This window comes from Antechinus flavipes, chromosome 1, assembly GCF_016432865.1.
Source record: "Antechinus flavipes isolate AdamAnt ecotype Samford, QLD, Australia chromosome 1, AdamAnt_v2, whole genome shotgun sequence".
Taxonomy (NCBI): domain Eukaryota; kingdom Metazoa; phylum Chordata; class Mammalia; order Dasyuromorphia; family Dasyuridae; genus Antechinus; species Antechinus flavipes.
This window is the reverse complement of record NC_067398.1, coordinates 692,524,153-692,539,764: the sequence shown is the minus strand read 5'-3', so window position 1 is coordinate 692,539,764 and position 15,612 is coordinate 692,524,153.

Here is a 15,612-nt window from a genome sequence, read left to right as displayed (position 1 = left end):
AGGGAAAGAGAGAGATAGACAGACAGAGACAGAAAGATAGAGGAAGAAAAGAAGGAAGGAAAAATGGGAGGGAGGGAGGAAGGAAAGAAGGAAGGAAGAAAAGATGGGAGGGAAGGAGGAAGGGAGGGAGGGAGTGAAGGAGGGAGCGAGGGAAGGAAGGAAGAAGAAAGGGAAGGAGGGAGAGAAGAAGGGAAGGGAGGGAGGGAGGAGGGAAAGTTGGGAGGAAGAAAGGAAGGGAGGTAGAAAGGAAGAAAGAAAAGGGAAGAGAGGAAGAAAAAGGAAAGGAAGAAAAGGAAAGGAAAGAGAAGAAAAAGTTGTTCCAGTTGTTTCAGATGTTACAATTGGATAATTCTACTCACAAAAGTTATTGTTTGTCCTCATCCTTGAAGAGGACCATGACATCAGGGAGGTGATGCCATGACATGCAAGTGAATTGGACTGAAGTAAGGGAGAGCTGTGCAGTCACCAGGCTCACTTTTTCCTCCATGGCCATGGGAGCCCAGTGGCAAGATATAGAGTGGTATGACTAGAAATGGCCATGGACACAGGGGGAACACTTGTTCCTTTAAACTGCACATGAAGACTGATCAAAGCCTCAGTTTCTCCATTCATAAAATGGAGGTAATGAAGGATGTCTGGAATGGAATACCTCTTAGTATTGTTGAGAGGATCAAGGAAATAACAGGTATGGAAACCATGGAAATGTATGTAGCTGCTGGAGATGTTCTGCTTGGCCTTGGGGCAGAGTGTTTCACATCAGAAGACCTGGGTTCATGTGTACCACTTCCTATCCATGTAAGGGTAAGTCCCCTTATCTTTTGGGGTTTCCATCTCCTCACCAGTATAATGAGGGAGTTGGATTAAATGACTCTAAACTTTTTTCAAAGTATAAATCTGTTTGGGGGGCAGAGCCAAGATGGTGGAGAGCAGACATGACTTTCTGTGACCTCTGAGGTCTCTCAAATCAACAGCAGATTAAGCCTCTAAACAGGTTTTAGAGTGACAGAACCTACAAATATTTGGAGTACAACAAATTTCCAGAAAAAGATACTTTGTAAGAACTTCAGGAAAGGTCTGTTTCAATCAGGCAGGGGGGGAAGCTGCTGAGCCCAGACCACAGCACAGAGAGGATGGAGCAAGGAGTTGGGGTAGAGAGCTAAGGCGTTGTTACTTCCGAGCACCAGGGAATCTACTGTATAGCTCTAAGACTACTCTTTCCTGCTTGTGGTTTAGCAGATTTGCTGCGAGACACCCAAAAGCAAATACAAAAGGCAAATTGTAACCACTGAGCCTGGGAAGAACTAGGGACCTGGCTGTGATTACCTAGCACCAGAAGCCAGAAACACCGGACCCAGGGCAAACTAAAGCAGCTGTTGCCCCTTTGTCTTGAGAACAGAACCTCAACCTTTTTTTAAAAAATGGGCAAAAAAGCAAAAAGGGCATTTTCCATAGATAGCTTTTGTGGAGAGAGAGAACAGACCTCAAACCCTGAGATTCCTAAAGGCAAACTAGCTCTATATGAAGCCCCAAAGGATGATGTGACTTAGTCCCCATTACACAAAACATTCTTGGAAAAATTCAAAAAAGATCTTAAAAGAGAGAAAAAATGGGGAAAGTTAATTAAATCTTTGCAAGAGAGTATGGAAAAGGAAAGCCAGAAATTATCTGAAGAAAACGCCTTTAAAAATAGATATGATGACATGGGAAAAGCATATAACTCCCTGCAAAATAGATTTGATAAAATGAAAAAGGCAAATAACTCTTTACAAAATAGATTTGATGAAATGGAAAAAGCATATAATTCCTTACAAAATAGCTATGAAAAAGAAATCCATTTGTGGAAAAACAGAATTTGTAAAATGGAAAAAAAATGCAATGAAAAAAATAAAATAAAATTTGGCCAATTGGCCAAATACAAAAGAAATTTTTAAAAGTAACTGAAGAAAATAATTCACTAAAAATTAGAATTGAACTGCAACATATTTAACATTTATAGGACTGCTTGCCATCTTAGGGGGGGTGGGGTGGAGGGAGGGAGGGGAAAAAAATCGAAACATAAGAGAGTGCAAGGGATAATGTTGTAAAAAATTACCCTGGCATGGATTCTGTCAATACAAAGTTATTATTAAATAAAATAAAATTTAAATTAAAAAAATTAAAATTGAACAAATGGAAATGATTGACTCAATTAAGACATCAAGAATGAGTCAAACAAAACCAAAAAAGAAAAAGAAAAAATAGAAAATGTAAAATAATTCATTGGAAAAACTGATCTGGGAAAAAGATATAAATCTATGATCCCATGATTTCAGAGGGCAGAGAATAGGAAACAATAAGGGGAAATTGCAAAAAGACAACATTGACACAAACCTCCCAAAGAATTACAGCTCACTTGTACTACCTTGGGAGGCACCCGGTTTTCTCCCCTTCACAAATGGGCCTTAGGTCAGGGATGAATTGCCTTTCTTTCTTTACCTAGAGCTACAGGAGACCTCATTCAGGTATGAGTAGGACCCGTAGAGTAGCCCCTGAGGTTGGTCTTCCAGCGGTACTGATTCCAGGTGTCATTCTCTCTGCTTTATGGTTACTAATAGCTAGGGAATTGTCTCCTAGGAGCATGTCAGCAGTGCCAGTGATGGGCTCCAATGAGCATTAAGAGGATGAAAGGTGGGCTGGGCATTACAGACAGCATCCCTGTTTGACAAATAAAGTATACCGTGCTTTCTTTTTTATAATAGCTTTTAATTTTCCCAAATACATACAAAGACATTTTCCAATATTCACCTTTGCAAAACGTTGTGTTCCAAAATTTTCTCTCTTCCTCTCCCTTCCCATAGATAGCAAACAATCCAGTATAGGTTTAACATTTGCAATTCTAGACCATGCTTTCTTATGAAAGCAGCACATTGTTTCTACTGGGCTTATATCCCAAAGATATAATGAAGGGAAAGGGACCCACGTGTACAAAAATGTTTGTGGCAGCCCTTTTTGTAGTGGCAAGAAACTGGAAACTGAGTGGATGCCCAAAGTTTGGAAAATGGCTGAATAAATTGTGGTATATGAATGTTATGGAATATTATTTTCTATAAGAAATGATCAGCAGGAATTTCAGAAAGGCCTGGAAAGACTTAAATGAACTGATGCTGAGTGAAATGAGCAGAACCAGGAGATCATTGTACACGGCAACAAGATTATGGGATCATCAGTTCTGATGGACCTGGCTTTTTTCAACAATGCGATGATTCCAGCCAGTTTCAATGGTATGGTGATGGAAAGAACTATCTCACCCAGACAGAGGGCTGTGGGGACTGAATGTGGATCACAACATAGTATTTTCACTCTTGTTGTGTTTTTTGCTTGCATTTTGTTTTATTTTTTCCCTTTTTGATTGGATTTTTTTCTTGTGCAGCATGAAAATTGTGAAAATATGTATAGAAGAATTGTACATGTTTGACATTAAAAAAAGAAAGCAGCATACCATTCTTGGCTAAAATCAAGGCTGCGAATAAATGAAGGCTATGACCAGCCTTGGATTTCTATGGCTAAAATAGGAGAACTTCAAGTCTCTAAAGCAAATTAAGGTAATGAAATTGTTCTGAAGTCCTGTAAGTGGGCATGGAGGCAAAGCACAAACTGCTGATGTCATCACATTTCAGGGTGGAATAAGGGAGGACAAGAAACTAGTAGATAGGGAGCTGACGGGGAGCTACACTGGAATGGTTCACACCTCCCTTCTTGAATGACCTCCCCTGTTTTCTGTATCTATCTAGTATGTACCTAGTGATTTACATAGTGTCTATCTCCTCCATAAGAAGGGGAACTCCTTTGGTACAGGAATATAAACCTTTTGTTTATATTCCTATTGCCTGGCATAGTAAGTGCTAAATTACTATGTTTGTTGACTGACAGAAAGGATTTGTTTGTCCTTCAAGACGACCATGACATCGGGGAGAGGGAAGGTATGACATGCAAGTGAATTGGATTTAAGGGAGGGAGGGCTGGACAAGGTCACCTATTTCACTTTCCCTTCTAGAGCCATCTGGGTCCAGAGGCCAGATAGAGACCAGGAGGACTAGAGATGGCACTCAAGGAAGGAAGAAAAGGAAACAAGCATTTGAATAGCCCCTACTATTTTCTAGGCAATGTGCAAAGTGCTTTATAAACATTGTTTCATTTGATTTCTTAACAATCCTGGGAAGTAGGTATAATTATTGCCTTAATTTTACAGATGAGAAAACTGAGGAAGCAACTGAGCAACGGTTACTGAATCAATATACAAAGTACCAAGGATTGTCATTTTGAGCTTTAAATCAAGTTGCCTGGTGCAGTGGATAGAGTTCTAGACTTAGAATCAGGAAGGTAGAAGTTCAAATTCTGCCTGTGACAGCTATTAATTGTGTAACCAGGGGCAAGTCTCTCCATCTCTTGGTGCCTCCATTTCCTTAGCAGTAAAACAGAGATAATACCACCTAACACAGTGGAATATGAAATGGATTTGAAGTCAGAAGACCTAGATTCAAATTACAACTCTTATTTCCTCCAAGACTCTGGAAGAGTCACTTGGCTTCTGTGGGTCTCCTTATTTGCACAGTAAGCAATGTCCCCTGAAGCCCTTTCCATCTCTAAGTCTGTGAACTTATATCTATCTCACAAGTATGTTAAGACTGAAATGCAAGAACTATAAAATGTTCTGTTGTTTGATTGTGTCTGATTCTTTGTGATCCCATTTTAGGGTTTTCTTGCCAGAGATACTAGAGTGGTTTACCATTTCCTTTTCTGGCTTAATTTACAGGTGGGGAAATTGAAGCAAACAAAGTGAAGTGACTTGCCCAGGGTCACACAACTAGTATCTGAGGCCAAATTTGTATTCAGGTCTTCCTAACTTCAGGGCTAGTGCTTAATCCACTGTGTCACCTAGCTATCCAGGTTCTATTATTATTATTCCCCTTTTCACAGATAAGGAAACTGAAGATGAGAGAGAATAAGTGATTTATCTAAAGTCAAAGAATTAACAAGTATCTTAGGCAGCATTCATACTCAGGCTTTCCTAACTCTAGAAAATTAGCAGTTTCTGAATACCCCAAAGTTCCTTCTTAGTACCTTCTATTAGTAGAAGACTAGTACCTTCCTCAATTAAATTAATAGAGGCAATTTGGTGACTTGGTGATTAGAATACTAGGCCTGGTGTCAGGAAGATACTAGTTCAAATCTAGCCTCAGATACTCACTAGCTGTGTGACTCAGGACAAGTCATTCAACCCTGTTTGCCTCAGTTTTCCAATATGTAAAATGAGCTGGAAAAAGAAATGACAAAATCACCCCAATATCTTTGCTAACCCCCCCCAAAAAAAACCATGAACAGCATTGTTCATGGGATTGTAGTTAATCTACTTAGTCTTGAAACTCTAGCTTGAAGCAAGGAATTGGAAAATGAGTAGATGCCCATCAATAAACATTATAGCATATGAATATAATGGAATATTATTGTTCTATATAAATGATGAGCAGGCTGATTTCAGAAAAGCCTGGAAAGACTTATATGAACTGAGACTGAATGAAGTGAGCAGAACCAGGAGAATAACAAGATTGTATTATAATCCACTATGACACTATTTTTACATTTGTTTTGTTTTCTTTCTCACAGTTTTCCTCTTTTGTAATTATTTTTCTTTCCCAACATGGAAATATGTTGAAAATGATTGTACATATATAATCTATATCAAGATTGCCTATTGTCTTGGGTAGGGCAGATGTAAAGGAAGGAGAAAAAAATTTTGGAATTCAAAAGCTTAAAAAAATGAATGTTGAAAACACTACATATAATTGGAAGAATAAAATACTATTTTTTAAAAAAGCTGTGCCTTGAGGAGTTATACATTTTTTGAGAACAGAAACTATTTTTTTCTTTTTTCCTTTGTGTCTCCCAGTTCTCAACATAGTTCCTGGCAAATCTTAGGGACTTAATAAATGCTTGTTGATTATTGGATTGATTGGGATTTTTCATCAGAATTGGTGAATGAAAATCTCAATTGTTCCTTTACATCCAGCCCACTAAAAATTATGCTTCCCTTCCCATCCATCCATTCAGGGCTGATTCAAATGGATGGATGAATGGATCCACCTGAATCAGCCCTGAATGATCACTGCTGTACATTACTTCCTTTCTATCTCTTGCTCTGTGAACAATAGAAAAATCAACACTACCATTGCTTCTGGAAAGAGGATGATAATGGATTGCTCTATGGTCCCACTCACCTATCCTTGTAAACTTCCCTTCCCTGGCTGCCATTCCCCTATAGATGCTGCCCCCTCAGAGTGCAAGCTCCTTGAGGGCAAGGACTAATTCAGTTGTGTATTTTCTCTCCAGTCCCTAGCACAGTGCTCAACATATTGTAGCTGTTTCATAAAAGCTTTTTCTATCTATCCATTTAACCATCCATTCTCACACACACAACTAATTAATTGGGAGAGACATAGAGACAGGAAGTCTTGAATTCAAATTCTGGTTCAGAAACTTACTGTGTAATCCTGGGCAAATCACTTAACCCCTGTTTACCTCATTTTCCAGGTTTAAATCATTAAAATCACAAAACATCAGGGCTCCAAGCATGTTATGAACCATCCCGTCCAGTTCTATTGTTTTTTTTTATTATTAAATCTTTTTATTTTTCAAAACATTTACTTGAACAATCCTTCAACATTAGTCCTTGTAAAACCCAATTCTATTATTTTGAAGGGAAAGACGTTTATATCCATAGAGAGTAGTAAGCTTGTCAATTCCAAAAATGCAATTTTTTAAACAGTTAACAAAAGGACATTTAATTAGCCATAGCATTAAAAGGATACATAATAAGAATGCAGCTCTTTGGGCATTCCTTATCTTCCTTATGGAAATAAGCCAGGTCAGTAGACAAGATTATGATTACTCCAGTGGCCTTGGGAGTCTGAAGATCCAGTCAATATGAATGTGACATATTTTCTAATATGAGTCCAGTGCAATTGAATTTAGCAAGCATTTATTATTGTGTTAGGTTCTGGGGACACCAAGATAAAAGTAAAATATTTAGTGCCCTTGAGGAGCGTATGTTTTATGTGTTTGGGATACTGATATATGAGTAAAATTCAGAGGTGTGATCTTGGGAAAATATATTTGTGTTTTGCCCTTCAGTCAAGCTATATTCTTATGAAATCTGAAACTGAATCTCCTAAAATTAAGAAGGTTGGAGGTATTTAGGAGACAGAATGACAGGAAAGACTGATTTTTTTTTTTATCATTAAGACTAATAAAACTTCAATTAAGTTTGAGTGACAGATGGAATAAGGCCTCATTAATCAATCTCTTTATATCTTGTTATTTCCTTTTAATATAAAGGGTAACCTATTCCACATAGTTTGAGCACACCTCTGGTCCTGCTTTATCAAACTCACTGGAGTTTCCAGACCTCATCATTCAGCCAGAACTGTTCTCTGCAAAGAAATGACTCTTAATGCGCAAATCTGACTGGCTTTTTCTCAGTCCTCTCAATTCCTTGTCCTTTTTGATTACTCCTTCATTGATACTCTCTCCTTTTTAGGTTTTTATGGTATCTTTCTCTCTTCTCTCTCCTCTCTCCTCATTTTTTTCCATACTTCCTTTTCTCCCTTTCCTATCTTTTCTTTCCTCTTTCTCTTTCTCTCCTTTTTTTCTTCTTTCTTTTTCTACCTCTCTTCTCCATCTTTTTCTTTCTCCCCTATCTTCTCTTTCCTCTTTTTCTCCTATCTTCTCACACTCCTCTCCTCTTCTCTTTCTCTTCTTGCCTTTTCCTCTCTATTTATTCTACTTCTCTTTTGCTGTCTCTCTGTGTCTCTGTGTCTATCTATCTGTCTCTCTCTCCCCACCGATGTGACTACTTCAATCTCCTTCCTAGATCATTATGCATGTCATGCCCCACAACTTAAGGTTACTCCAAAGTTCTCTTTTCTTTACTCTCTCTCATTCTTTTCCTGATCCCATCAGCTTTAACCCCATAAGTTTCAATGGCAGCTCCAGGAAAAGAACTCCAGATAACTGGCCTTATTCTCTCTTTTGAACTTCAATCTCATGTTACTACCTGCCATTGGCATCTCAAGCTCAACATATCCAAAATAACAACTTTAAGGATTGCAGCACTCTTTACAACTCTTCCATTTGATCCTCCAACAATCTTGAGGTTGGTCCTATTATTATACCCATTTTTATTCATGAGGAAACTGAGTCTGGGAAAGGTCAAATAATTGCTCAAGGTCATAAACTAGTAATTATCTCAGGCAGGATTTGAATTGACTTCAAGTCCAAAGCTCTACCTACTTCACCACATTGTCCTCTCACCCCGACACCTGTCCTCCTTTCAAATTCCCTAATTCTGTTGAGGGTGTGTGGTGTTCTTCTTTTTCTATAATATATGATGGTTCTCTGGGAGCAGGTTTCTCGGGAAGGTTTTCTGGAGGCAGCCTTAGTTTCGGTTCAATCACTCCAAACGCAGCCAGGAGTTAAAATCCAGTCCTTTATGGTATCCTTCAAAGTCTTGAGCTTCAGTCCCTACCTCCCTCCGAATGTCTCCAGCCAGCATAAAGGTGGAATATGGAATGAATCTGTCTCTGCCTCCGAGAGTGGGCTTCTGTCCCTGGCCCTGAGAGCTTCTTGCTTATATGCTGTACACTGAGTACACACCAATCACTATATCACTGGGAAAACATTATTTGTTGTAGGATTAAATCAATTTTAAACTAGATTTAAACATTGCCTCCTCAATTTCACTTAGTACCTTGTTTCAAGTTCTGGCCCATAACATCTCCTTGTAGGATCAGATGAATCATACTGAACCATGCTAAATTAGATAATTATTGTCGCTGTCAATTCTAAAAACTTAACAGTTTGTAAGGATTCCAACAAGGGGGTTACCATTGTTCCAGTTGGTTTGAACTGAGTTTGAAATCTTGCTGTTATCCCTGATCCCCAGCTCTTCATCACCCCCCCTTATCTATTCATTTGCCAAATGTTGCCCAGTCTAACTCCATATCTCCTCTCCATTCACCCCGCCATGGCTTATTCCAGCCCTCATTCCTTCTAGCCTGCTCTATTGCAATTACCTAAATATCCCTGTAGCCTCAAGCTTCTCCCCTCTGTAATGCTCCACTCTGCTGCAAAATTAATTTTCTTAAAGCACAGGTATGATCAGTCAATCAGTCTTAACTTTTCCTCCAGAATAAAGCTAAATCAAATTTATTTTTTCATCTAAAATAAACTGCCTAGAACCAAAGAGAAGGGAACCATGTGGAACTCTGTGGCCATTATATTACCTCATTAAACTTAAAATAATCAAATTATTGTTAAGGGGATGAGGGAAATTATCCTAATTGAACACAACCTCACTCAATGTAGAGATGATTTCATTTCTGCCTTTGTGTCTCAGGACCTTTAAGTACCTGGCACAGAGTTGGAGTCTAATAATTGTTGGGGGATTAACTGACAAGAGCCCACTTCTTGGATCTGGCCTTGTGGGTCTGGGGGGGGCACCCTAGAGATCACCCAGATTAACTCTGCTGTTTTGCAGATGGAGCAAGAGAGATGGAAAATGATCACTTAAGGTTGCCTCCTACTCACCCAGGTATAAATGAGTGAATGAATGAATGAATGAATAACCAAGTTACATTAAGGGAGCTTTGTATTTCTTATCCCAGTGCTGAGGAGCAGAGATACACACAGCAAGACAGACCCTACTTTCAAGAAGCTAACACTACTAGTAACTGGGGGAGAGGTGCAAGAGGATTTCTCATCAGAGTGAATGGAAAAGCCCCAGAAGGGGCCTCATGATTGAGCTAACATTTTAAAAACAAGCCCTCTAACTCTAAATCCAGTACTTTTTCCATGACACCATATACTAATTTTGATTGCTCCATTCATCACAGCAGGTTCCATGGTTTTATAGCAGCTTCAGTGCCCTGCTAAGCCAGGCGTAGAGAAATATTTGACTACACACATCCTGACGCCTCCTGTGTAGAAACTCCTGAACGATGCTGATCACATAACACAGAAAAAGGGGAAATCCTAATGACCAAAGCAGGACTGAATGAGTGAGTTGGTGACATCTGAAGACAGCAAAGCAGATGCTGGTCACTAAAAGAGCAGACTCTACAGCAGCTGGTCACTAGAACAGAGGACAGACTGAGAGGCCCAAATTCAGCTGGGATCAGAAGTCAGGTCTTGCTGATTTTGATTGCACCCTGTCTGTTATGCTCTTGCTTCTCAAGGGACTGGCCCAAGTTCACAAACCTACTTAGTTTCAGGGTCCAGGTTTTTTTATTTTTTTTAATTAAAGCTTTTTATTTTCAAAACATATGCATGGGTAATTTTTCAGCATTGACCCTTGCAAAACCTTCCATCAGAATTGATCATTGTATAATCTTGCTGTTGCCGTGTACAATGATCTCCTGATTCTGCTCATTTCACTCAGCATCAGTTCATATAAGTCTCTTGAGGCCTCTCTGAAATCCTCCTGCTGATCATTTCTTATGGAATAATAATATTCCATAATATCCATATACCATAATTTATTCAGCCATTCTCCAGCTGATGGACATCCATTCAGTTTTCAGTTTCTTGCCACTACAAAAAGGGCTGCCACAAACATTTTTGCACATGTAGGTCAGGGTCCAGATTTTTTAAGGAGTCATAAGCTTGCTTCTAGCTCTAAATCTTATGGTTCTAATTTTAGAAATGTAAGGAGCCTGACTTATCATTGGTTCCACTTTCTCCTTTTTTACAGATGAACAGTGATAAATTATACATTTATGTTATCTCAACTAGATCCTTGTTTCAGTGAGATCCTCTGACACTGTCCGTTACCATTTTTTCTGAATTTTTTCCTTAAGGTTGTCTTTCTGATCTTCCTTTATTGGATCTTCATCAGTGTTTCACCTTCTAACCCTTTGTACCCTATGATTTTTTCTCTTGAGAGTTGATGATAATCTCATCAACTCCTATGGATTAAATTATCATCTCCAGAAATGATTCCCAGGTCAATTTATCTATTCTCTTTCATTCATATACCCCAAGTTGTTCAGCCATTCCCCAAATGATGGGAATCCCCTCAATTTCTACTTTTTCACCATAACAAGAACTGCCATGAAAGAAATCCTCTCTTCTTTGGAGGTCTCCCTAGACTGTCATCTAATATAGAAAGTTTTTCCTCGGTGCTCTCTGCTCTCTTCCCCAAAGGGTTAGCTCTGGCAAGTCCTATCTTCCCAGGAAGAAAGATTTTGAGCGTTAGACTGTACCTGCCGCTGGAGGACCAGCCTTCTTAAGTATGGAAATACTTACCATTACTAAGTGTACTATAAAAGATGAAGTCTTTGGCAACCTCGAAGAAAACCTCCCTCTACACCTCCTAATAACAACGAATATCCAGAAAGCACAATAAAGTCTATTAGTGCTTCCCATCTGTCCTCCCATTTTTATTTGGGAACAACAATACTATGTTAGGACACCAGGTATTTCAGATTTACCTATGAGTCTCAGGTAGCAGATAGCCCAGTGCCCATCACCCAGAAGGCATTGAAATCAATACTTGTGGAATAAACTCAGATTTGCCTGATTACAAATATCTCTCCTCTATCCTTGGAAAACACAGACATATAAGGACTCCTTTAAACCAGGGGTTCTTAATTTGAGGTCCATGGACATACAAGGAATCTATGAACAAATTTCAGAAAGTCTGTGATTTAGGATGGGGAAATGGCACTTTGTATTTTTACTCAGCTCTAACAAGAATTTGTATTTCCCTCAATTATTTAAAAATATGATTTTGAAAAGTCCCTAGGTTTCAGCTGACTGATCAACGGGTCCATATAAGGTATTCATGACACAAAAAAGAATAAGAATCTTTGCTTTATTTTTTTTGAATGATTGTTTGTTTTTTAACTTTTATTGTATTCATTTAAAACTTAAGTGCAAAATAAGAAAAAAACAAAATAGGAAAACAAAGAAGGATAGAAAAAGAAAAAATTGTCATGTGTACAGCAGAACATCAGGGAAGATTCAAAATATGTAACAATAAATTTACATTTCAAGAAAGCAGAGATCCTTGTTTTAAACAGACAAAAGTTAGATTTTTTGGGGGGAGGTTGTGGTGGTGAATATCCATAAACAAGAAACTTTCACTTTAAATATATAAGAGGCTGTCATTGGCCTTCAGACATTTCCTAGCTTAATAACTGGGTAAGTTATTCAACTTCTGTTTGGCTCAGATTTGTCATCTGTAAAGTGGGGATAATAATAGTACCTAACCTCCCAGGATTATTGTGAGAATCAAATGAGATAATATCAGGTCAATCTTCAAAGCCTCCCTCCTCACTAAGAGGAAAATTATTCTGCTAGGGATCTCATTTAGCACCTTGAGTTTCACCTCTTTAATGCTTTTGCTCTATTATTATAGGGCAAAATGTTTATTTTGCCCCCAATGTTTAGCACAGTGCCTGGCACACAGTAAGTGCTACATAAGCATTAACTGATATTTTTATAGCCCATTAAAGTCTAAAAGCCATTATATATATATTATACATTATATAATCTCTACAATAATCTTGGGAAATAAGATTTATTCCCATTTTGCAGATAGGAAAACAGGACTTGAGTGGAGTTAGGTGACTGGTCCAGAATCACACAATAAGTATCTGATTCCTAAGTAGGATTAAAACTCAGGTCTTGCTGATTCCAAATGTCTCACTCTCTGTCTACTATACCCTATGACCTCCTCCTGTTTGTAGACCTCATGGGATGGAGAATCATTTGTTGGTTTCTGTTGGAATCCTTACTAACTACTAACTAATTAGAGTTGATCTAATCTTACAAGAAGATGTTTTGGCCAGAACCTGAAACAAGGTACTAAGTAGAACTAATCAAGACAAGGCTTGTGTTCACACCTTTACTCATTGGAGTTCAATGAGTTCACACCTCCCTTGAAGCTTTGGGCCAGAGAGCACTATGGGAGAAAACCCATAATCCCTTTCTCTGGAAGGAGCATAAATAGGCCAATGGGCCAATCGAAGAAGTGGAGAGAGAGGAAGATGCTACAAGTCGAGATTTCACCGGAATGACATGAAGACTGGAGCTGACTGGAGGCTGAAGAAAGCAGAGGCAGAAGCTGAAGGACCAGACCTTTGGGTTTAAAGACATTTGGAGAGAGCTCTTGGAACCAAGCAGAGAGATAGGCCTCTAAGCTAACCGGGCTATATTGGGATAATAAAAGATCTGAACTTTTATCACCTGGCTGCTTTTTGAGAAGAAAAAGCTCACAACAGGTTTCAATGAGATCCTGGGTTTCTCTGTGTGTCTGTTTTTACTCACTATCTGCTTCTGTTTGTCTGTTGCTCTTACAGTCTATAATATGGAATTAGTGGTACTTTGTTCTCAAATTGCTTCATGTGCCTCTATTTAATTTTCTTGAACTTCCACAAGACAAAGATTGAAGCTGTGAATCTCCTTTTTCCAATCCACCCTTCAGATAGCTGCCTGTTTCCTAAATAAGTTTCCTAAAAAGTAGGTTTTAGCAGGTTAATCCCCTGCTCCAAGATCTTCAGTAGCTCCCCAGTGCCTCTAAGAAATTAAAACAAATATAAACTTCTTAACATTTAGTGATCCATCATCATTAGGCTTCAGGGTTCCCTTTCCACACACACTTGGAGTTTCAGCCAACTTGAAGTATTCTGTGGCACTCCATTGAGGACACTTTGGTTTTTGTTACATGTTTTCTACTGGCTTCTCAATGATCTCGGTTTTCTATTCCACTGACTTTCCCCATGCTAAGGTTGCGATCCTTCTTCACCTTCATCTATCAGCATCCTTGACTTCCCTGAGTTTGAGTGCTATCCACAGATAAATACATTCCAAATTCCTGCAGTAGCTCAAGTATGTATTTCCTTCTGAAATTATTTTGTATTTATTTATCTTTTTAAAAAAGAGTCAGCATGCTGTAATGGACAGACTTTTGGCCAAAGGTCAAGGAAGACCTGGATTCAAATCCTGCCGCTGACAAATTTAAGAGTTGGTACAATTGATTCTAAATGCCTCAGGCAATCCCCTAAGTCCCTAATATATAAAATTATAGATTTTGAGTAGAAATCATGCCAGAAACAATTTTTCCTTCCAATAAGTTCAAGGTTAAGGGACCTTTTCATTTTTGTCTATTCTGCGGGTGGGAAGAAGACCAGTTTGGCACATTGTGGATAAATATTAGTAAATGGGAAATATTGTGAGTTTGCCAATGCCCTTATCCGAGTGTATGAAATTCTAATTCTTTGAATAGATCTTCTGTCATCATTTATTGAAGTGCTTGTTCATGCAAAATACTGTAATGTATGGAGTATTCAGGAGGACTCCTGTGCAGTCCTTTTCAGGGCTGCTCATCCATCTCTGGTATCCATCTGTCTCCCAACTCCCGTCTGTAGCTCCAAGAAGCTCAGCGGCCGCGACCCGCTAAAAGCATGTTGGCAGATGGGCGAACCCATGTTGAGGGTCATTGACAGGACTCAAACCCCTTTGTGAGTTAAAGGGCATCAACCTGCCAGCCTGTGAAGACTTCCTTTGGAGCAACGGGCGGATGAGAACAAGTTGTTCGAATGGAGCGCTTGGAGCTTGGCCAGACAAGGCCGTCCGCAGCATTCCGGGCCATCGCCAGTCATCCGGACTATTGTCCTGCCACTGGTCTTTGATGACTTTGGAGGAGAGAGGAAGGCTGGTGGCTTTGCGCAGTTCTGCCGCACTTAAATCCCATTCACCCAGGAGTCAAGACATCACTCCATGATGTCATTGGACGTCTTTGAAAATGAAGGACAAACAACTGTACTCAATGTTGGGCTAGAGATGATTATGAAAAGAACTTCTTCCCTCAAAGAACAGGGACAAGTTTTTTTTTTTTTTTTTTTTTTTTTTTCCTTCTGTTTTATGACTAGCATTTAGCAAGAAGTCTGGCACAAAGTAAGAGCTTAATAAGTGCCCGGCAACTGCCTTTCAGTCTGGCTGGGGGCACAATACATATTATTATAGGGCAAAAGCATTAGAGAGGCGAAGGCCAAGAGGCTAAGTGAGGTCCCTAGCAGGGTAATTTCCCTTTTGGTGTAGAGAGAGGTTTTGTAAGCCGAAAAGCTAAAGAGGAGCTAAAGATGTGTGATCAAAGGTTAACCGGTTAATTAGTATTTCAAAGGAAAATAACAAGGTGATTACTGGATGTGAAAAGAGTACTTTTCAAAGTACTTATCAAAGATTTAAATTCATTTTAACCCAAAGGACATTTCAGGCTCAAACTGAAGAGATTTGGGTCCTTCTTCAGATCAAGGGGCTCTCAATGCAACTAGCTCAGAACCCACTCAGATCTCTCTTAAATTATTTGTTAAATGTACTGATTGAAAGTGAATGTAATTTCTTGTTATGAGGTTAAAAGTAGGTGCTAAATTTCTTCTGACTTTAGCTCAGTCATTTTCTTTTTCTGGGCTTTTGTTTTTCCTCACTATAAGAGGAGGGAGGCGAACTAAACATTTTTGCTGATCTTCATAAAAGTATAGAAGTCATCCCAACGCTCTGCTGGCAAATCTTTTTAAA